The sequence below is a fragment of the Pinus tabuliformis genome, chromosome 5_1 (genome assembly GCF_031772625.1).
Source record: "Pinus tabuliformis cultivar Carrire ecotype Pingquan chromosome 5_1, CPIR1, whole genome shotgun sequence".
In the NCBI taxonomy this organism is placed as follows: domain Eukaryota; kingdom Viridiplantae; phylum Streptophyta; class Pinopsida; order Pinales; family Pinaceae; genus Pinus; species Pinus tabuliformis.
Genome location: NC_142305.1, coordinates 6,438,344 through 6,461,575, shown reverse-complemented (window position 1 = coordinate 6,461,575; position 23,232 = coordinate 6,438,344). Strand labels below are relative to the sequence as shown.

Genomic DNA, 23,232 nt, shown 5'->3' with positions numbered 1-23,232 from the left:
AGAGAGGTTGAGTTATGCTCTACCATGCCCACATCATCAACAAGTTGGTGCACAGTTTCATCGTCCTTAGGTTCGACATGTTTGAATTAAACAATATTTGTTAATTAGATGCTCCCAAGTGATCTCACTTAGCCAAGTTTATCACCATGTTCATGTAGATGGACAACATTCTTTTACTTTGCCATAAAGGTGTTCATAATCACTATAATTCGAGAATTAGCCTAGAGGTCATTCTCATGAACTTTATAGGTAACAAAGTATATAGATGATTGGTTGCATTAGATTTTCCCCTTATGGCTTTTGAGGAGTCTTTTAGCTCTCTATAATCCATTGAAGTTATACCATTGCCATTATCCATCACTTATCTGAATTCTTGCTTCTTCCATTCTACCAATTTCATTGTCGCACATTCCACACCCAAGATAATCCATGAATCCAATTGTCTTAGAGTGATAGAGGACCAAATTCCAATTGTAGAGTGAAGGATGAAGGTGAACTAACATGCAATCGAACATAGTGTTGGTTAGTAGTTTGATGCCCACACTATGCTAAAACTTCAAAAGACGGTCTTGCACAAAGCAATCTTGGAGATGAATACTCCCTTATGTTGGAAACTTAAGAGATCGTCTTACATGGAGAAATCTTGGATAGGAATACCCCCCTGGAAATTGTTTGGACCCTGAATTAAAAAGAGAAATAAAACTACTACCAAATAAACAATAACTCTTACTAGAGCACATAACATAGCCTTCCAAACTCACACCATTGATGCCCCAGGAAAACTATTTTACTCCCACCACGACCATGGATATCATATCACTAGCGTAGATCCATCTTAACTTTGGATAACAGATCAAATCTCTCGGGATGCAAACCCTTCTTCAAGTTATGCGTTGTAAAATAGGTTTGCACTTTGAGAGATTTGATCTCTCTCAACACTTTTGAGAGATTTGATCTCTCTTGACGCTTATAGATTCGAGGTTAAGATGGATCTGCGTTGGTACTAAACATAGGCATCAAATTATTCTATTTATGGCTTACATTGTCCACATTGAAATGTTTTTTATTTATTAATATATTTTTAAATGCATGTCTCCCTTACAATGAGAAGTCTCTCTCTCACACTATATATATTTGATATCATTCTATCTATCTATATTGTTGATATTGAAGTATTTTATTTGAAATATTTTATTTATGGCCTGTTACTGCTCAAACTAGCAGGGGTCCTAGGAGAGGTTCCTATAGATAAATTACTAGGTCAAGTGGCAACAATGGAGCAATAGCCCACTGTCACCTCAACTAAAACTCCCTTCTCTTTACAGACTTTCACCGAGGGGATGATTCCCTATATTAGGGAAATCACTAAGATAAATATACAATGGTATAAAGGTAGTGATTCCAGGAGCCTATTCAAAGAAGACACTCTAATGATAGGGATAACTTGCTTTATAAGCAAGATTAATGGTTCTCCAAGAAGGGCGAGAGGGAGACCTAGACCTAGCGTTGAGGAGTATTTCTTAGCAAGAAGTGCCCTAGACCTAAGAATCATAAAAGAATAGAGTTTCTAAGCAATCCTTGTGAAACTGGAGTGACAAGGTTGCGGGACTACAAAGAAGCCTTAGTGGGCCTAAACAGGTCAAGGGTTTGGGGTGGAACTTCAAACAAATGGACTTGACCAAGTGAGGGAGGAGAAAAGGATCAAAGGGATAGGAGTTGACATGTATTTTCCATGTAATGATCCTTGATAAAGCCACTACCCAAAGGAAACCTAGGTTTGGTTTACGAGCTAGGGCTTGCCCAAAGTCGAGATTCCACCATCGGGATAGCTTCAAAATTGGAGGACCTCTCAAGGACAGGCCAGCACAGCTCTAGAGCAAATTTCGTTGATTTTGGATGGATACATAGGATTTCGTGTGATGCCCCAGGAAGCCTACTAAGGTTAGGCTTGGAAAAAGAGAAAAATAGTTGAGAAAAATATTCATTTTGGTGATCACCTAGGACTAGACTAGTGCCTACCCTATTGGGAGAATGGAGTCAATACGATTCAATGTTTAGACATGCTTGTACCCAATCAAGGATTTCCCCAACAACTTTGCATGACCTAGAGGCAACAATTAGGCTACTAGGAAAATTTATACTTCTTTGATACTGCAATTGATGACTTATCAAGGAAAATTTTGAATAATCATATATCCCTAGGACATTCATTCACTACACTTTGCATAAACATATGAAAAATCCATAACAAAGACAAGATCAAATAAATTCACTTTCATTAAGGCAGTGACACCAGCTTCATGAGCGAAATTTTTCCATACATTATACAATTGCAAGACATGAGAAAGAAACCATGTAAAAGATACAAGTATAGCGAAATTTTCCAATCACCAATAGAGAAAAATCAAAACTCCAAGATAAGAAACAAGTCCTTCCAAACATTGAAATGCATCAAGAATCCAATTCGTCCATCAATAGGGCTAGCAAAATTCTCAAGAAAGAGATACAAGTCCAAATAATATTTTTTGATGACAAGCCCACCAAGATAGCTCCATAATACAAAAATAAGCCTCCCAAGAGGGTGGAATAATAAATATAATAGGTCAAAGGGCCATTGAGGAGGCCTGGTGGAGTCTAATGTGTGCTAAGATGAATGAATAAGCTCCAAACATAGTGATAAAAGAGTTGACCCCTTGATATCTAAACAAATAACCTGTGGTGTCCCCAAGTGGCTATGGGGGCACAAAACATCCTCATGGGTCTCCAAATAGATTGAACGTGCTTGTATCCCATTTGTAAGGGTTGGAAGAATGATGTAAACCCTCGCATTGTCTCCCATGATGAGACACATCCTCATCTGGGCTCTGGATTAGTTGCCAAGTGTGTAGGGCAGGAGTGGATCTAGCTGGGCAAGGTGGTCCAGGTGCATCATCATAGTCCAATAGGTGGAACACGAACAAGCCATGAGTGAAACTCGAGGATCCCATGGAGTGACAATTTGCTATTAGCGATGGTGGAGACTTGTGGCTCTCAACGCTCACCCTACAAATGCCAATATGACCCTTTGGAGGGTTTGGACCCCGTATAGGGAAACCAAATACCATACGAAGACCCACCTGCAATCTTGTATAAGATCCAATGCGTCCCCTCAACTTCCAGTACAACCAAATATTAGTGCAATTGAGTCAATGAGCTTACAAATCATGGAACCTATTAGACACTTCATAGTGACATGCTCTTCGATAATGAGTTTTAGAATGTACAAGTGTCTCCAAGTTCAAGAAGAAAATTAACTAAGGACCCTATTAGGTGGTTTCAACCTTTAAGGGGGTGACATGTCCATGCTACATCCATCAAATGGTAGGTGGTATGTGAAGTAATGATGAAATGGAGTGGGACATTAGGGGAAAGCTCCAAGGCGCATGTCACAGTACAAGGGTAGTTAAAACAAGGGAAATCTACACTTGGGTATATGAATGTAAGAGGGAGAAACTGTGGTAAATTAGTTACCCCGGCCATTGTTTTTCTACCCATCTTCATATGCATTTTGCCTTTTATAAAATTTTCATTTTGTAACTGCTCGGGGCTCCATGGGATGAGAGCATGTTATGTAAGATATAGCAGTGATTATCCCCTTAAGGTGCGGCAGTTCATCACCCACTAGGGGTTGGGACAATCATGGGTTCATTAATGATGTAAGGGGCCATAGGAACCAGTGTGATGGCCATGATAATAGGGGTAGAGCTCATGTTTGGCTTTTGCCTACATGCTAAATTTGTATGTCCCGACCATCTTTTGCATTGTATGGTACATTTCCTGTTGAAAGTGGCCAAATTATGCTTTTTATTTTCTTTTAACTGCATCAAATTTCGGGAGATTGTTCTGGGCCCGACCCAAGATGTGGACAAGGGGAGGGGGAGGCTAACTCCTTGTGGGCCTAATGGACAAATGTGGACCCTATTGATTTGGGATAGTGTCAAATGTGCTCTAGCCATGAAAATTGGTGAAGAGGCTAAGGCACATGAGATTTCCAAGACCCAGAAAGGGTTTGGGCAAATTCTAAACAGTTTGGGAGATATTAAAATAATTAATATTTTTAATGGAGTCCCTAAGTCTAAACTTAGGGAAAATAAAATATTTTTGAATAATGTGTCCATACAGGCTGAGTATTAGAATGGTCCAAAAGTCATGGATCAAGCAAGATCTAATCTTAGTTGTTGATTAGAGACTTAATCTCAGCCGTTGATTTGTCAATGAGAAAAGTATAAGAGGAGACTTGAGAGTCACTTGGAGAATACACTAAGAGATCAAGATTTTGACTTTTTGGGGCTAGGTTCGCTGGGAAAGTTGAGAGAGTGATCGGAGTTGCAGCTGAGGGGCAGTGAATATAGAAGCAGAGAGGCAGATATAGCACCGGGAGGATCAACGCAATAGCGAGAGAGAGGGACGTAGAACTAGCCAAGGGTTCACGCAGAGCCAACTAGGGCTCACGCAGAGGCAGCCAGGAGCTGTGCAGTGCCTCAAAAGGCCAGCGTGAGTGACACAAAGGGCCAGAGGACTGACGCAATGCCTCCAGAGGCTGACGCGGGCCAAGCTAGAGTGACACTGGGCTAACGCTAGGCCAAAGAGAGGCTGACGCAGTCCCTAGAGGCTGACACTGGGGTTTCGTGGGGCAGATTGGAGTTGTGAAGTTGTCGGGGTGCTTAATCGGGGTTTCAGCTAGAATATATGCTTCAAAGTAGAGAGGTACTACTGCCGAGAATTTTCTTTTTTGGGTGAGCCGAATTTGGCACCCAGATTGTATTATGAAACTGCTTAACAAATCAAACCCTCAAATAGCTACACCAGTTTTGCCACATTGGGTTTTTTCGGGGACATTAGTCCAAAAACAACGGTGTCACTTGTGTGATTGTTTCTATTTCCTTTAATTGATGATCTTTAATGTGTTGAGCATGTACTTGTATTTATTTCTAGTATTCACATAGTAAATAACTTGTTAATTAACAGAACAAGTAGGTAGGAATAAATCAGTAAAGTACATGAAGGGCTTATAATAGTCAGACTCATAAATTAATAGACCCGAATGGGAAATATGGTGAATGAGGTTATAATGAGCGGAGGGGAATGATGAATATGGTGTCAGGAAGCAGGATGACACAACCAAAATCAGGGTTTCCCATGTGTGCCAACCTTAAATATAGTGGCCAATAAAGGAGATCCCAAGGGACTAGGATACAAAATTAACCATGAAATTGGACAGAGAAGACAAAAGTACAAACTAGGCCCACTCTTTCCGCCGAATCCCTCCACTAATCCATGCCCAAAAGTGTCAAGAATAAGTAAACAAAAATACCCAACTACATAATGAAAAGCAATACCTTCAGAGTTAGAAGGCCCACTTTCAAATATATGATCATAATAGATGGGTGAGGGATCATATGGCTAGCTTAAGTGGCAAATATAGTGGCACATCGAGCTATCTGGTGGCTGTAAGAGGTTGCTCACTGCCAGCTGAGGACCATATAGGAGAAAAAAATTCTCTTATTGATACTACCCATGGGTGGTGGGTAACATGACCTATATTGAAATATTTTTTAAACATTTGCGTCCTACTCCCTCTTAAAAATTAAATGAATTACATAACCTCTTATTAATAAGTAATTGAATTTTTTTTATTCAATTATTTTTCTCTCTAAAAAATCAAAGTTGATATAAAATTACTTTATTTAAAATGGAGATTGAAATATTTTATTTATGTTGAGCACTAGATATATAGAGATATATGAATTTGGTATTGAAAAATATTTATTAACATAGACATTTAGATATTTTATTTAAGGTCCAAATTAAAATATTTTCAAAAAGCAAAAGAGTTATACATTTTCATCATATTGAAAAGATTTTTTTTTTCACTTTCAATTACTTTATCTCTATATAAAGTTGATATAAATTATATTACTTTTATATTACTTGATATGGACATTGAAATATTTTATTTATGCTTCAAAGTAATATATACACACACACACACACACACACACACCACATCTCAAACATAGAAGGAATTACATATATTCTCCATATTGACTTGTAATATCAATAATGTTTTTAATTAAAATTAACCAATATGTATGTTCATTTTGTTTTTTACTATAGTGAATATAGGTTTTTTATTTTTATTTTAAAAGGGACATGTGTTGAGCATGGACGGAATTACACATCTTCCTCATACTAGATTGTAGTATGCATCTCTCAGGGCAATTAGTCCAAGTTCATGTGCATGTGAGACAGTTACTCCAGGCATGCCAAGAGGGGATGAATGTCTTATTGCATAATCTGGTGTGAACCATGTGATGGTTTAAATGATTCCTATGTGTTTATGTACTCATGCCTAGAGAATTGGATTATTGTTAATAACTCCATTAACATTAATAACTCTCATTTTTAATGATGAGGCAATGCTAACATATTGATTGGTCTCACTATTATTCTCCATAATACATGGTGGAATGAGATTTTGAGGAAATATTCAACTTTTTGTAGAGTTGTAACTGTGATAGCTACTAGAGAATTATCCCTTGAATTGGAATTTTGGATCATATAAGTTATGATTGCTTTACATACGTGAAGTTCTTTGATATTTTCGTTAGTTGTTATTGATCACAAGTTCGACTCTCTTTGATTCCCTTGGGGTGAGGCCTCAAAACCAGGGCCAACTATTTACTCAATTTACCATCCATGAAATGGGGGAAGTACTTCATGGTTTCTCATGCTTTTATTCCAAGTAAAAAGATGTTATGATTGCTTTAGGGTCATCAACCACAATGAGAGACTATATGCCTAATTCCTTTGTGATTCTCAATCTTTACAATAAAGGGCGAGCTTTTGCTTAATTATTGCGTGAGGTACCAGGTCCCCATATGAGTATTTTCCTATTGTTCCTTTCAGGTCTATGATGACCCCTTTCCCCCCTATTGCACTTGTTACCCCCAATCACCAAAATAATCATTACCACTAATAAGAGCAGTAGGTTTCTTTAGCTATTTCCCATCCTTAACAGTGATAATGCTAAGATCGAGTAGTTGATAATTAACTATCTTCCTAATGTTAACCATTGTTTCTAAATTCTTTGCAAAGCTCATAACAAGTCTAATGACTATCTTATTATAGGCTTCTATCTATGCTCAATAGATTTAGATAGAGACAGTAGGAATCTCCAATTTGAATAGAATTTGGACAAGGGACACAAAAGGAAGACTTAATAAGTGTGAAAATGCACCCACCAACAAGTTTAGATATCTACATTTAGTTGTGGCATGGCGATTTTGGTGTTAAAATCTAAAATTTCTATGCATAAATTTAAAAATTCTTTGCAAAAACTTGATAGTTCTATGCAGAAAACTGAATGTGCTTTGCAGAAAGTTGAATGTACTATGTTGTTACAATTACTTAGAATGCAGATTTCTTCTTCAAAACTTTTTAGATCAGTGATTGTAGATATAATATAAACTTAATTATCATATGAAGACAACCAAGCACAAATATGAGACACTGAGATTTTGGTCCAATGACTAGGGAAAAACCCTCAAGGGGAAAAACCCAAATGATTATTCTTCTATTAGATTTATTCAATTGTTCAACATAGTACAGAGAAAGATAGAATGAGAACGAATAAAGTCACCAATGTTTGATCAACTTGCAGTTGAAGTGCACTTGCTCTTTGCTTGAAAATCTCCTCCTACACTTGATTAGATCATGTCCTCCACACTTGCTCCAACTCTTCCCTTGCTCTTGCTCTTAATTAGTTCTCACAATTCTCTTGCACACACTCAACACTTGCTCTCCTTCTTCACAATGAACATGTTACTCTCAACTCTCACTTGCTCTTGCTTAAATATATGAGAAATGAGAGGAGTTATAAAATGAATTCATGCCTTGAGCCAATAATAGGAGAATTGAATTCCATAAGGGAGGAGTTACTTGAGGAGAAGTGTAACTCATCCCAAGAATAAAGAGAGAGGTACACTTGTCTTGAGGAGTTACAATTTGAATTAGGGAGAGAGAGTTACACTTAGACATGAAAGAATATTTGGTGAGAGTTACAAATCGAATTGAATGAGGGAGTTACAAGTGCATTTAATGAGGAGGAGTTACACTTTTGCCATACATTGAATTAGTGAGAGAGAGTTACATTCTCTTAAGTGTGGAGTTACTATTTTATTCCAAGAGAGAGGTTCGATTCTCCAAGTAAAAGATTCTCAATTTAATTTACTTATTCCATGAGAGAATTCGTTTTTATTAATCCATTAAAGATGAATGACTTTAGACTATTTTATAAATAATAGTATAATAATAATAATAATACTAGTAAGAATAAAAATATTAATTATTGACTTGTTTAATCATGATTGATTTGATTTTAAAGTGGATTCCATTTGTCAAGATCATCCTTGAACATTTAGACATGACTTTCTATTTTTGGAAAGTCACTTCCAAATTGAGATATGACTCACTATTTTTGGAAAGTCATATTAGAATTGTCAGAAATGAACTTTTATTATAGGTGGTTCAAACAGAACTGAAAGATATGATTTCTTCTAGGAGAAATTCATCCCCGAATTGCCACATTTTAACATTTGTTGGCAAGAAAGAATGATATTTGAAGATAACAAAATATCTCCTTTGTCATGTGTTCAAGGTCTGGACATATTAGGTTCTTATTGTCATTCCAAGCCTATGAAAATACCAAGAGTTGAGGAAATTATTGATAAAAGAAGGGTTGAACATACTTTGATACAACATCTAAGAGACCATAATGTGGGAGATGCGATAGAATCCTCTACTTATGTAATACACACACTTTATTTGAAAACGAACATTGGCCAAGGGTCAAATCACCTTTTAGAAATGATGGCACTGAATTTGATCCCACACTTGCAACAAAAAGTGATCAATCAACATTTAGATATTTAGAGATCCATTCCTTTTGAGAAAGTGGATTACAAAGGAAGTTATGTTTGGAAACTTAGATCTCTAGTAACCCTTTGATGAGTTTTAGGCTTTGAAATATACCTTTATACAAATTTCCTTCAATCATGTATATAGAAAGATGAATCAAACTGCAAATATTTTGTGAATGAAGGTATCCTTCTAGCTTGAGGGGAGTGATTTATACTAGAGGGTAAGGAAGGACTCTACTCAAAATTTTATCAGTTTTTTTCTAAGTGCACATTGTTGTGTTTTCTACTATTTCTCATTTGCTTTTTATTATCTTAAAAAAAACAGTATAAGGGGATCGTTCTATAGATGAATTTATTATGATTTTATCTATTGAAAATATTATTGTCATTGATGTCAAAGACAAAGACAGGGGAAGACTACATATGTCCAAGATAAAAATTGGAAAATGAATATTGTTGGAAATATTATTTTTGGACTTTTGATGCCCAATTTGGATACCCGTCTTTGAAGGAATTTTTACTCCAATTACATAGCTCAAATAAAATTATAGCATAAATGGTTGGAAAACTTATTATGATACCTTTCTAATGGTATATGACACTCCCTATAACTCCATAGGAATGAGGTGATATGAAATATTTTGTCAAAATGGCACAACCAAAAAGTACAAACCAGTTGATCCAACTAGTTTTACAAGTTGGCCCCATAAGTGGACATAGAAACACTATAAATAAAGGATATGTGAGTTCATTTGAAGTGTATTTAAGCAAAAAAGTATATGGGATTCACAAGAATTGTGAAGAATATTCTTGGGGTGATTCTTGGAGTTTAAAGATGGAAGCAAAAATGTGATTTATGAGGTGAATGAGTCATCTTGGAATTTCCATTATAACTTTTCTTCTAGGATGTTTAATATTGTGAAACTTGGAGATATGGATAGAATGTTTTCATATACCTATGGTTCAAATTTTATACCTTGGTTCCCTATAATTTGGAGATTTGTTCCGAGGAAGTTAAGCTTCTAAAACACTCTTGAAATATGTTTCAAATAAGCCAACTTATCATTTTCCCTGTAACTATTCTTCTGCGATATTTCAAATTGTGAACTTGGAGGATATAGATGGAAAATATTCCTGTACATGTGGTTGAAATTTCAGAACTTGGTTCACTATAATTTCAAGATATGCTTTGAGGAAGTTAAGCATCATGAATGCTCCTGGAATCTGCTTCAAACAAGTTAACTCGGTATTTTTACTATAACATTCTTTGTATAATTTTTTAGACTATGAAATATGGAGAATATAGAGAAGAGATATCAAGGTAAATGTCAATTTCAAAGATATGGTTTGAGGAAGTTCGTTTTCCTAAATGCTCCTAAAACATGCTTCAAACAGGTCAACTTGGAAATTTCGATATAACTTTCTTTATGAGATGTTTCATACTGTGGAATTTGGAGGAGAAAGAAACGAGATTTCAAGCTGCTTATAGTAGAAATTTTAGACCTTGTTTCACTATAATTTTCAGACATATGATCCGAGGAAGTTAGTTTTCTTGAATGCTCTCGAAACATGCTTCAAGCAAGTCATCTTAGCATTTTTGTTATAACTTTCCTTCTAAGACGTTTCACTGCAAAATCTAGAGGATATAGAGAACAAATCTCTAGGTACACATGGTAGAAATTTCAGAACCATATTTGCAAAATTAATTGTAGCATGTTGTGCTAATTCGTTCTTGAAAAGAAGCTAGAAAGCAACAAGTTTTAGGAAAAGTCGACTTGGTGAAGGAAGAAGCAACAAGTAGATATAGTGAAGGTAGAAGCAACTAACATACCTAGTGAAGGAACAAGCAATAAGCAGACTTAGTGAAAGAAAAAGCAACCAAATGACATTGTGAAGAAGCAAGTAGACTCGATCAAGTAGGCTGGTGCCTATGAATATTTGTAGCAGTGGGGAATGGTGTCTTCTATAGGTTGGTGCCAAAAAATCTTGTAGTAGAGGGGATTGGTTTCTCCTATAGGTTGATGGATACAAAGGAATATAGGGGATTGATGTCTCTACGTTGGCACCTACAAATCTTGCATTAGAGGGAATTGGCGTCTCTTGTAGGTTGGTGCTTATAAAGTAGCAAAGGGAATTTGTGTCTATTTTATGTTAGTGCTTACAAAGAAACAAAGGGCATTGGTTCTTTTGTAGATTTTCTCCTACAAAACAACAAGGGATATTGGTATTTCTTATAGGTTGGTAACTACAAATTGATGTTTTAGTAGGTTAGTGCCTACAATATCTTTCATACAAAGAAGTTTTTTGGTTTTCTTCCTTACAAATTTCCATGTGTATCTTGTGTTTCTTGTTCACTTTATGAGATTTATATTTTATTATGGTCAAATGCTTGAATAAGTAAAAATTGTCATTATAATGATTCAATCCTCGCCCCCTCCCCACATTCTTAGTGTAATTGTGAATCTGAAAATTGGCATTAGAGCAGGTTCCTTTAGAAGCAGTTTGGCCACTGGAAGGAAGATCTTAGAGGGACCATAGCTATTCATGAAGATTCAATTAAAGCTCTCATGTTTGATGGATCAAACTATGTCTTCTGGAAGAATAGGATGATGGCATATCCAATGAATTTTGGTGGGTGGAAGGAAGGACGATAAGCATAATGTAGAAGTCATGAACGATCTTGAGTGGCCTATCAACATCAAAGTTTGATAAGGTGATCCTTTGTAAAACAACAAAAGAAATATGGGGCAAGTTGTAAAACACCCAGGAAGGAGGTGACATTGAAGAAATGAAATATAAGGATATTTTGAAGATGGATATTGCATGTGAAACAAGAACAAAGAAGTCAGTTCAAATGAAAGAAGTTCTCAAAGATTCAAAAAAGACAAAAAATATCAAGTCCTATGATTGCTCCAACTATGAATCTGATGAAGAAGAAGTTAAATTTGTAAAAAACTTGATAAGAGGATCCAACAAATTAAAAGGCAATCTATTATCCAAATGTTTTAAGTGTAGTAGAATGGAATACTGTTGGACACAAATTGTTGTTGATGTCAATATGGCAATATTCGAGGAGCAAATGGAGCCAAGAGGAGCTAAGAGGAGCAGATGGAGCCAAGAGGAGCAGTCGGAGCTACAGAGGAGCCATATATATATTCCACATATAAGCATTTAACAGAGCCATACCATAGGAGCATAAACAGAGCCTACCGGAGGAGTATAACAACGGAGAAATATATATACAGGGTTAAAGGAGTGGAGCTATATACGCCATTGGAGAGCATATCAGAGTGCAGAGATATATATGCATGCATTTAACAGCCATTGGAAGCCATATATGCCATAGATAACACTACGGGAGCAATAATGTCAAAGAATGCACTATTAGGGAGTAATATAGTGTATATGCAGGCAGATTACACTTTCGGGAGCTATCAACGGCCAAAAACCCATATATGGATGCTTTAACACTATCGGCGGACACAAGCCATGTATATATGCATTTTCACTATTGCCGGCATAAACATACATACATAGGAAAATACACTATCGGAGGTGGAAAGTAGACTTGAAACTTTATACACGGGAGTGGTGAGTCATATTGGCTCTGGCACCTAATATCACATCACTACAAGGGAGTGGTCTACGTTAAGGTCTAGACTTGGACCTTTGCAATGTGCGATTACTGACATATATCGCATCGACACATCGGGAGTGGGAGTTACAACGTGTCAAGCGGTTATTTGTGATCGCCGATAGCGATATCGCATTGGACCTCCGCCAAGGGAAACCCCCGATTACAATACATATACACGTGCCGATTGTGATTTCACTATGGATCCGATGCAGTATAGTTGCGGGTATACAATTTCTTGAAGTCCGCCCTTTAGCCATTTTGCTTGTTTTTCCTGTGTGAATGAATTCTTGACTTGCATAACATTTGGAGGCAGAAATACACTACGGAATGCTCCTGATAGTTCAGGAGGCTGAACTAATGTTGATGGCGATTGCGATCAAGACGTGGCAGGTCTGTTAAACGAAACAGTCCCTGTGTATGCCTGCTATCATGAGAAAACAGGAGCGCTATTACAGTTTTGGAATATGTGTCCTCTGCGTATAACTCGGTCCTCGCTTTTTGAATCAACGTGTCTCAGAAGTGCTGGTGAAGCACGAAGAGACAAAGGAAACCACAGAGACCAAAGAGGAAGCCACAATGACCAAGGAGGGAAGCCAAAAGATCAAGCGAGTCAGAGGAAATGGAAGTGACCGAGGAGGAAGCTGATAAGATAAGCGAGCATTGAGGAAGCTAAAGGGCCAGCGAAGAGAGGAAACTGATAGAAAGAGGCATGAGGAATGAATAAAATACAGGAAAAGAAGAGAACGCGGTTGAATGCTGTTGAAATTTGTGGAAATAAGCTGGAGGAGACAGAGGCAGTGAGAGGATCCAGCAGAACAAAAAGAGGGTTGAAGGGCCAACAGGACAACAGACAGTCGAAGGGGAGAAGTAGCCAACAGAGAACATAAGCTTGAACAGAAAGTTGTTCTTTATGCAAAGCTTAGTGCAGCTAATAGTAGACTGACTAAAGCTGTGTGAAGACATTATCAGAAGTCATGAAGGGTACTGGACACTCTGTGTGGGCAGTATGAAGAATTGGGAAGACTACTTCATAAGAAGACTGGTTGTCATTGATGCTGTAGCTTGGAGACTGCAGTGAAGCTATAATTAGACAGAACTCAGTAGAGAAGAGTTCTGAGAGCAGAACATTACTATCAAATGAACCTTGACAAGATTGGGTCAGAACCCTTGAGGTTGGTGCCTTAGAAGTAAGTAGGATTGGAGTCCTTGGGGCTAGTGCCTCAGAAGCAAGAAGGATTGGAGTCCTTGGGGCTGGTGCCTCAGAAGCAAGAAGGATAGGAGTCCTTGGGGCTGGTGCCCTCAGAAGTAAGAAGGATTGGAGTCCTTGGGGTTGATGCCTCAGAAGTAGGAAGGATAGGTGTCCTTGGGACTGGTGTCTCAGGAAATGGAAGGATTGAAGTCCTTGGGAGTTGGTGTCTTGGCGAAATAGAGTTGGTGCTCTGGAGGTTGGAGCCTCACCAAAGTCCGAGTTGGAGCTTGGCAACTGATTGCAACCACTTATATATTGTATCTATTTTACTGCAAAGATTATATTAATAAAAGCATTTATTATTGTTGTTCATCTTGTGTTCTGAATATAAATTGTTTAACTGGTAAAACAATAGTCAGAAAAAGAAATACTGATTCACTTCCCCTCTCAGTATTTCCAACAAATACAATTATGATGAATAAGATCTCCTAGCCATGAATGCTCAAGTTGTTGATCATTAAAATAAATATTCATATTCAGGGGAAGAATTTGAAGGTAAAGAAGATGTAGAAGAAGTGAAATCCATATGGAAGCTATTGTTCTATCATACTTGTAGAAGAAGAGATCATATTTCTTCCAGATGTCTACATGTAATTTTGAAAAATAGTAATGATGAAAAAAACATGAGGATACGAGGAAATATTATGAGTATAAAAGGGAGGGATGTGGCTTATTAGAATAAAGTAATTGATATGCATATGACAATGAGAAAAAGGAATCCTACTCATGACCATGGAGGCTCAATACTTTGATAAAGAGAAATAAGATTCAGAATAAGAAGGTGTTGATGATATTAAGGGAGAACTTATATGTGCATTAGATGAAATAGAAAGTCTCAAAAGAAAAATTAAAAAGCAAAGGAGTTGTTGTAGAAACATAAGAAATAAAAGAATCTCGATGAATCAATAGTCTCTCTCATGAAGTTACAACTAGAGGAGGGAAAGAAAAGAGAAGAAATGTTTTTAAGACAACTCGATGTAAAGGAAGGACATTATGAGAAACTAGAAGTTAAGATTATTTACTTGAGAAAGGATTTACAAAAAGCCAATGATTAATTAAATCAAAATTTGAAGTTTAGAAAGATACTAAAATCTTAAATGATATTCTCAGTTGACAGAGATATCATTTTATTGAAATATGTCCTGGTTATTATGAAACTTCCAAGGGAGAATCAAGCTCAATGACATCAGAAAAGAAATATAAAGAAAAACCTTAAAGGTATGTTAATTTTCCTGGAAGTCTATCAATGAAAACAACAATAGGAAAGAAGGCGAGGACAAGCATAGATCCAATTTTCAAAAAAAAAAAAGTGGCCTTAGGCAAGGAAGTAAAGATGAACTGAGACCAAAGAATGGATTTACAAGAACAATTCCTCAAAGAAATCCTTTTACATCCAAGTATCAAAATCAATTTTATGGCTATTTCTTTCATGTAAGAATTTTTGGAAAAAGGAAATAGATTGAAGAAAATATGTAAGAAATGACTATAGGAGGAATAAAAGTAGGGGATCATATAAGATCTCAAGGAATGGTTGTGTCAGCAACAATCCTAGAAGTTTTAATGAGAATGATAGACTCACAAATAATAGGACGCAAGAGTAAGATAATTGTGAGATTGCATATTATTCACAATGATATATATTTATATACAATGTCTAATGACCCTAGGTTTCATATTCCAAGTGGTCTCTTAGACTCCATTGGTTGTTAACATTCCACACCCAAAACCCTTAGTTGATTAGGTGTCCAACACCCCCTCCTAATCCGAAGGGTTATATATGAGTCCAAGAAGAGAGCTTAAATATAAAAAATGAAAAAAATGCATGGAAACAATGAGCTGAATGTGCTCTCTGAAATGATGGTATAATGTGGAAGAACTCAAGGTCTCAACCAAAGGTGGTAAAAGGATGACCACCAACACTAGAACGCTTAGTGCAGTTCCTGGAATAGTTCCAAATTTGGTTAGAAGTTGAAGTCTTCCACTAGAGGAAGTGCTCCCTAATGCTTTGAAAGGTGGTTTTTAAGGAATACCACAAAAGAGGCGGGAGACCATTAAGGTCTCAACCAACTCTGGAACAATTCTGAATCTAGCTATAAGTTGAAGACTTTTTTTGGTGGAAGTGCTCCCTGATATTCTTGAAAAGGGAGACCATTGAGGTCTTAACCTACGATGGTTTAAGGAAGATTATTTACAACATCTCATATACAAAATTACAACTACAATCAAGTCATCCTATGAAATATAGGAGCCTAACACCCTTCTTCATTTTTCAATTTCTAGATCTTATTTGAGTTTTTCCTTCCCTTAGTATAGTTCTGGAAAATTTTTGAGTTTTCATCCCCTGCCTCAAGCCAAATGGCTCTACTTTTTAGCCTCCATTTTTCTTCAGTTTCTTTCAGAATCTTGAACCTTTCCCCCTCCATAGCTTTTATCCTTCTCTTTTTTTCTTCTATCTCATACCCATCCCCTTCCAGGATTTCTAATGCCTCCAGATCATACTCAATATATTTTAATACTGCTTCATCCCTTAAAGATTTTTCCTTTTCCCAAGAGATCGATGCTTGTTTCAATTTTTTTAGTTTCTCCATAAAGGACTCAGCAAAGGACAAGCCCAAGGATCCATTTTGAGAACTCCAAATCTCACGAACCAATTTATTGTAAGACATATCTTTTAGCCATGAATAATTTAATTTAACAGGCAAGCCAGGCTTCCTACTAGCCCCTTTAGTTCCATAAAAATTGGGAAATGGTTCAAGTCAGCCCGAGAACCAACCCATTGACTAAAAAAATGTATATGTGCAGCTAGATCTTCTTTGATCAGAAAGCGATCTAAGCGCGTGGCTACCCTTGCCTCACCAACCCTCCTATTTCTCTAGGTAGGAGTTTCTTTTAGAAGATCAATGTCAACAAATCTCCCCATCCGAATCTTGTTTAGGAAGTAATCAGCTAAAGGGTCCACCTATGCATTTGGTCCCTAAGATTTAAAGATCCCTAAGGAGACATTTAGATACCCTCAACTCACAAGGTTTCTGCAGTTTAGCAAGGATTTTGAGAAAAAAATATTCCAGAAAGGAATACGACCCTGACAAGGTCCATAGATATTTAGTGTTAGCCTCACTCTCACATTAAAAACAATTCTAAGTCCAAATAATTAAATTAATTAAAATCATGAAAGTTAGGATTTAATCCTACTTTTTTAGATTGAGTTTGTTCCTCATGGTTAGGAGTCAGTTTAGGCTTAGTTGGTTGAGAGATTCTTTCTAACTAGTTAGGCTCCTAGATTAGTGTGTTGTTGAGATATTTTCTCAACCAAGTTTGTTCAAGATAGATGCATTATCTTGAGACAACTTCCTCATGTATTTATATGTATCATAAACATTATTTTAATAAATGAAATTCATGAGAATGAGAGACTACAGGAAAGTTTCTCATGCCTTTTCCGCCATGTTTGGTTTTTCTATATTTTTGATATTTATTGTATGAGTGAGTGTGTATTATTTGTTTATTAGTTTTATTCATGTGGTATCAGAGCTATTGGATTGGAGATATCGAGCTTAGACAAGGGTTCTGAGAAGGTTTATTGTTTAGTTTGGTCGTATCATATAGGCGGGTTTAGCTCGAAGATCTCATGGTCGATCAGCTGTTTCAATGTAAAGCAAACTGCGATTTGGACCATCATCATATATACGTATGCGTGTAGCAATATCCACATCAGGCTTTTCTTTTGGAGGCATAATCCCAAATGCCTCTCCCAAGGCCAATTGAGCAGAAGATTCTGGATGATACTTCAATAAATTGTTTATAATAATAAGACGTATTTGTTCTAGTGATTATGGATCATCCACTTTCCTGCTTGTGTCCGCTCGGGTTATAGAGAATGTGTTATGCTTGCCAGAAGATTGTGCTTGCCAGAAGAGTCCAAGAACACATTTGCTTTCACAACATTCAAACCCAGGTCTCTAAGGGCCGCCATTGTATCAAGAAGAGCACCCAGATGATCTTCAAAAGTGATCTAGACCACTGTTGCATTTGGACCTGAATCTTGATCTATCACAACTTTTGGTATTGGTTCAACATTGCTGTCACTACTTCCCCCCTCCAAAGTTGGCATTATCACACTGGAAGGGTTTATTTCAGCATGACATGATAATCTGTGATGCGATGGGATTCGAACCTACGACACCGAAAACCCAATAAACCGAAGCTTGGTAGCCAGGGCCCAATGCAAACGGGAAGTGGGCATGCACAGATCTGCATACCCACTAGTTTTTGACATCATGGGAGCGAACCCAACTGCACAGACAGACGTATTGGACATTTTGTTCGCAACCCAGCTGGACACCGTAATTTGAAAGAGCATGGCAGCATCCAGCTCCCACGGAATATTAGTCGTTGCCACGACAAAAACGAGGTCATTTGTTAGCATTAAACCATCCATCTAGATAAGTAGCTTAGTCTTCTACTTGCTTCGTGCTCACTATGGCCTTCACCATGATGACTAATAATAGCATCAACTTCATCTAGAAAGATTGTTGATGGTGCATGATATCTTGCAACCTCAAAAAGTACTTTTAAAAGTTTTTCTGAATCACCGCACCACTTGCTAACAATGGATGATGCAGATATGTTGAAGAATGTTGTTTTGCACTCAGTAGCCACTGCCTTGGCAAGCCTTGTCTTTCCAGTTCCAAGACTCCCTCGAAGAATATCCCGACTGATACTTTCTACCAAGTTACGCTTTTCAACGGACTCAAGGGTTGGAAACACTCCTTTCTACGGTTTTTCTGTCACTCTCCCTGCAGCCCCACCAACAAACTTTGTTCCACTATTTTCCTGGTGTAAAAATTGTTCATAGATGGCCAAACCCGCAGAGCTTCTTGTATTGTTACCATTTCCATTGGCTACTGCGCTCGTACGTTCATCAAAATGCTCATGAACTTTAAAGGTGCGCTTTGTGAATTGTTTAGTCTGCTTTGACCTTTCACAAAAAAGGGAGATTCGTTCACTTTTTCAAGTCACTGGAATTCAATTTTTAATTCACTTTTTTAAAGAAACTTCATAAAATTCTTTTAAATGGAGTTTAAAAGAAATTATAAAAAAATATTAAAGTTTTGGAGTGATGAGGTGTGGTTTTATTTTGAGTGATAAGTCACTGGAATAATAAGGTATTTAACAAAAAAGGAAATATTATTTTGGAGATAGAAGGAGTACTTTAAATTTTTGAAATCAATTTAGTGATTTCATAAAATTGTTTTTGAAGTAAAGTGATTTTTTTTTTTGTAATAGAGTGATAAGGTGTATTTTTTGGAATGATAAGATCATTTTTTTAAAGTGAAAGCCATTATTGTAATTCAAAGTAATATTTTACTTTGAGAGTGATTGAGTGAGTGTAGGCAATTTTTGAAGACAATTTTCTTTCAAAGTTTGCAAGTGTGACATTCTCATTGAGAAGTTTACATGACAAAGTTGTGACATTGAAGAACAATGTACTTTAATAATTAATAAAATCAAAATTTTTGTGGTGCTTGTGTTCTAGATCCGTCCGAAATTGAATAAGGGGATCTTAGGTACACCATGTGTAATGAATGCATGTGCATGACTTATGTTCGAATTATCTCTTTGTATTATGCTTAAACAACTACATGCACATTAGTGTTGAAAATGACAACAAGAAATCCTGAAAATAGAAATGCTATAAATAGCAGTTTGGGTACCAGTGTTGAACATAGCAACAAGGAATGAAAAATGGAAGTGCTAAAAATAGCATTGCTATAAATAGCATTTCGGAATGGATTCCAATTTTAGTTAGTCCCTGAACTAAAATTGAGAAAGAAAATTCAAATTTGATCTTAGCAGCAGTTTGAAAAAAATTAATTAATTCATCTTGAGTTAATTAGTTGGAGAAAATCAAACATGAAGTCTATGTGAAGACATGCAATAGTTTCTCCATTGATTGAGGAATTTATCCCTCAGTTAAAGAGATAAGGATGAGCTATAGTTTGAGTTGTAATAACATATGAAAGTATTAGCGTAATTTGATAAAGTCATTCATTCTGAATGCTACATAAAGAATATAAGCCAGAGGATGGAATAGAGAGACCTAGGATGTAGAGAATCGGGACATAGAGAATACAATAGATACTCCTTCTCATCTCGATTATATTTATTCAATATATGTGAATATAATATACATCCAGAAAGCTGTATGATTAGAATGGAAAGGTATTGCTTAGCAATCCTACCTGAAACTTTCAGTACTGTTGATTGATTATCGGAAAGTACTCGGTCGGAGATGCGTGATGGAAAGAAAGTCAATTCGATCAATTATTAGATCACATAAGTCGCTTACTTATTTCTAAGGTATAAGGGTGATTTTCTCCTCCGTAAAAGCGTCGTAGTTGGCCAGTTGCCTTACCAGAAATCTCAATTTTCCCTCCCACTCCATCTATTTATCAACTAAGTGAAGTAAGGTTAGGTAGTTCAAGGAAAGCAAAAGGTTGGTAGCACGGTCACACGTGAAGTCAAAGTGCGAAGCTGAGAAGGTTCATAGCAATGTTCTTCGTGCCCACCCACCTCCATAAGATTTCTCTTAAGTTCTGGCTTTAGTGAATCAATCCATCCGGTAGTTGCACGATATCTGCTGCTAAAGGTTCTAGAATCAATCCAAGCAGTTTCCACGATCCCATACCAAAACAGAGCTGTCCAACTGCGCAAAGGAGTGAAAATGAGAATCCGTGTCGTGCACCACTAAGAAACTAACAAAAGGCATCCTCCAGCAGCATGAGAATTGTGATAAAGGGAAAAAACCCTATTGACTATTGACCATCCAGCCGTGTTTCTTTCATAAGTTCTAGCTATATAGAATCAATCTGACAGTTCCAAGGATTCAAGGACTGTGACTTGACTGGTGGTTCCTATGCTACTCCATTTCCTGTATAAAGTAAGCATTGAAAAGTCAATATAAAGCCTGTCTGAAATGACATATATAAAGGCCCAAGATCAACAGTTGAGGAACAATACAAGATTCCCATCTTCAATAGGTACCAGGTTGGTCCGGTCCGGTCAATCCTAAAAACGTATTCAAACATGCTTTGGACAAAGGCATTACGTGGTTTGACGGGTTCGTAGGCATCTGATTTCATCTGGGTTCCCGAACTCACATTTTGATTTATCCAACTCGATTCATTTCCTAATTCCTTCCGGCTTGAGCCTGGGTGTCATAATTTGAAAGTCAAAGGGCGTAGCGATGGTGAAAACCTTCTCAGATGCGGTTTTTGCTATATAACACCCGTGTTGATTAGGGTTCGGAGGCGGCATCCAGGGGTTTGAGTTAGTTAGCTCAGTTAACTGAGTTAAGTCCAGTTAGATTAGTTCAAATAGTTTGTTGAACTAATTGTGAGTTCAGTTAGTTAATGCATGCATGCATGTAACTGCTGCACTTCAGATAACTGAATATTTTCACATAAATAACTCATGCATGTCAGTTCAGTTAGAGACCCAGTTGAGATTAGAGGAAGGGATAGTGTACTATCAGTTGGAGGATTTTTCCTATATAGGAAACTCATCCATGCAGAAGGAATTATCTCCTTCAGGACTGCGCAGTTACTTTTGAGTTTGGTGAGTTATGTGAGAGGTGAATTCACACAGGCGGTAGCATTGGATCCTAGGAGAAACTGAGCAAGGAAATAGGAGGCTTGGAGGGTAGAGAAGAAGGTTTGTGAGAAGCCTTTGACTGTCTATGAGCAGCAGTGAGGGATTGTATTGAGAGATGGATAGCTTGTGAGCTAAAGCTTTGTGTAATCCAGACATATTTCCACTTGTATGATATTACAGAGATCTAGGTTTTTAGCTGAGGCTTTCCCCATAGTACTCTTCTGTGTTCATATGTGATTGCTTTCTCATTCTTAGTTATATGTGTTCTATTTGATCTTGCTCAAATTGATTAAGCTTCCGCAAGTTTGTTTGTAGAAGTAGATCAAGTATTTTGCTTTAGTATATTGCGTAATCTGTTGATCTACAATGGGAATTTCTACATGGTATCAGAGCAAAGGTGATCAAAGCGAAGAAAAATATACAAGAAGGGAGAAGTTTGAAGTTTGAGGTTCCTGAATATAGAAATTGAGTTCTTATCACATCTCAATTTCACCAATGGCGTTCAACGATTTAAGACTCGAGTATGCTCTTGATGGCAACTCGAATTATATAGCCTGGAAGGATCACATGGAAGCAGTATTAGAGGATAACGGTCTAAAGGAATTCATTGATCAAGAAGTCCCCAAGCCGACAGTAGCTAATGCTACAGAGTTGGTGGAATGGAAGAAATGAGTGGCTAGAGCAAGGAGAATCCTCTTGGAGGGAGTTCGAGAACACATTGTCTCGAGCCTCCATGGGAAGGAAACACCATTTTCGATGTGGAAAACATTGTATATCAGAACAACAATGATCAGAGGAAGTTGGCACTCAAAGACAAGCTTCGGAAAATCAAGTGTGAAAAGGGCGACATGATCTCTACATATCTGAACAAGCTCACCACCTATAGGGATGAGCTTGGAAGTGTAGGGATCATGACAACCGATGATGACATGGTGAGTCTTGCTCTCCTCGGTCTTCTTAAGAGCTGGCATAGCTATCAAGACTTGGTAAATGGAAGAGAGAAAATTCCAGATTGGGAATGACTTTAGTCAGATCCGATGCAGGAGGAGATAAGAAGAAGCACCAGAGATGGTTCTTCATCCAAGGAGGATGAAGAAAATTGTGCCTTAATGAGTAAGGTGAAGAAAGGGAAGGAGAAGGATTCTCATCCCAAATCGAGTTCTTCCCATGGTGGAAAGAAGTTTGACATATCAAAAGTGCGATGCTTTCATTGTCATGAGGTGGGCCATTTTGCTACAAATTGTCCACTGAAGAAATCCAAGATGGGATCCAAGGAAGGATCTGAAGGTGAGGCATTGGCCTCATAGTTCGAGTTGGATTTCACCCTCTTCGCATGCATGGTTTCATCCATGGTGGGATGTGGTTGGTTTCTTGACAATGGAGCTTCATTCCACATGAATGGCAATAAGAGTTTGTTCAGTACCTTGGAGGAGAAAGATCTCCAAATACTCATAGCGATGGGTAATGATGAAAAGTATAGTGTCTCAGGAGTAGGCACAATTGTTTTTCAGAGGGAGCATGGAGCTTGCATTACCCTGACTGATGTAAAGTATGTACCGGGTCTGAAGAAGAATTTTGTGTCTATCGCTATGCTAGAAAACAAAGGTTATGATGTAGTCTTCAGTAAGGGAAAGGTTTTCCTTAGACATGTCACCACGAGATAGGTGAAGCAGATCGGTTTATGAGTCAAGAACCTGTATGCTCTTGAGGTTCAAGATGCATGCAAAGATTTT

The 23,232-nt window shown here is 37.3% G+C and overlaps 1 pseudogene; it reads right to left on the bottom strand.

Moving 5' to 3' along the window:
• Positions 1-17,472: 17,472 nt before the first annotated feature.
• LOC149163268 (ACT domain-containing protein ACR11 pseudogene) lies at positions 17,473-18,118 on the bottom strand (annotated as a pseudogene).
• Between the last annotated feature and the right edge of the window lie 5,114 nt (positions 18,119-23,232).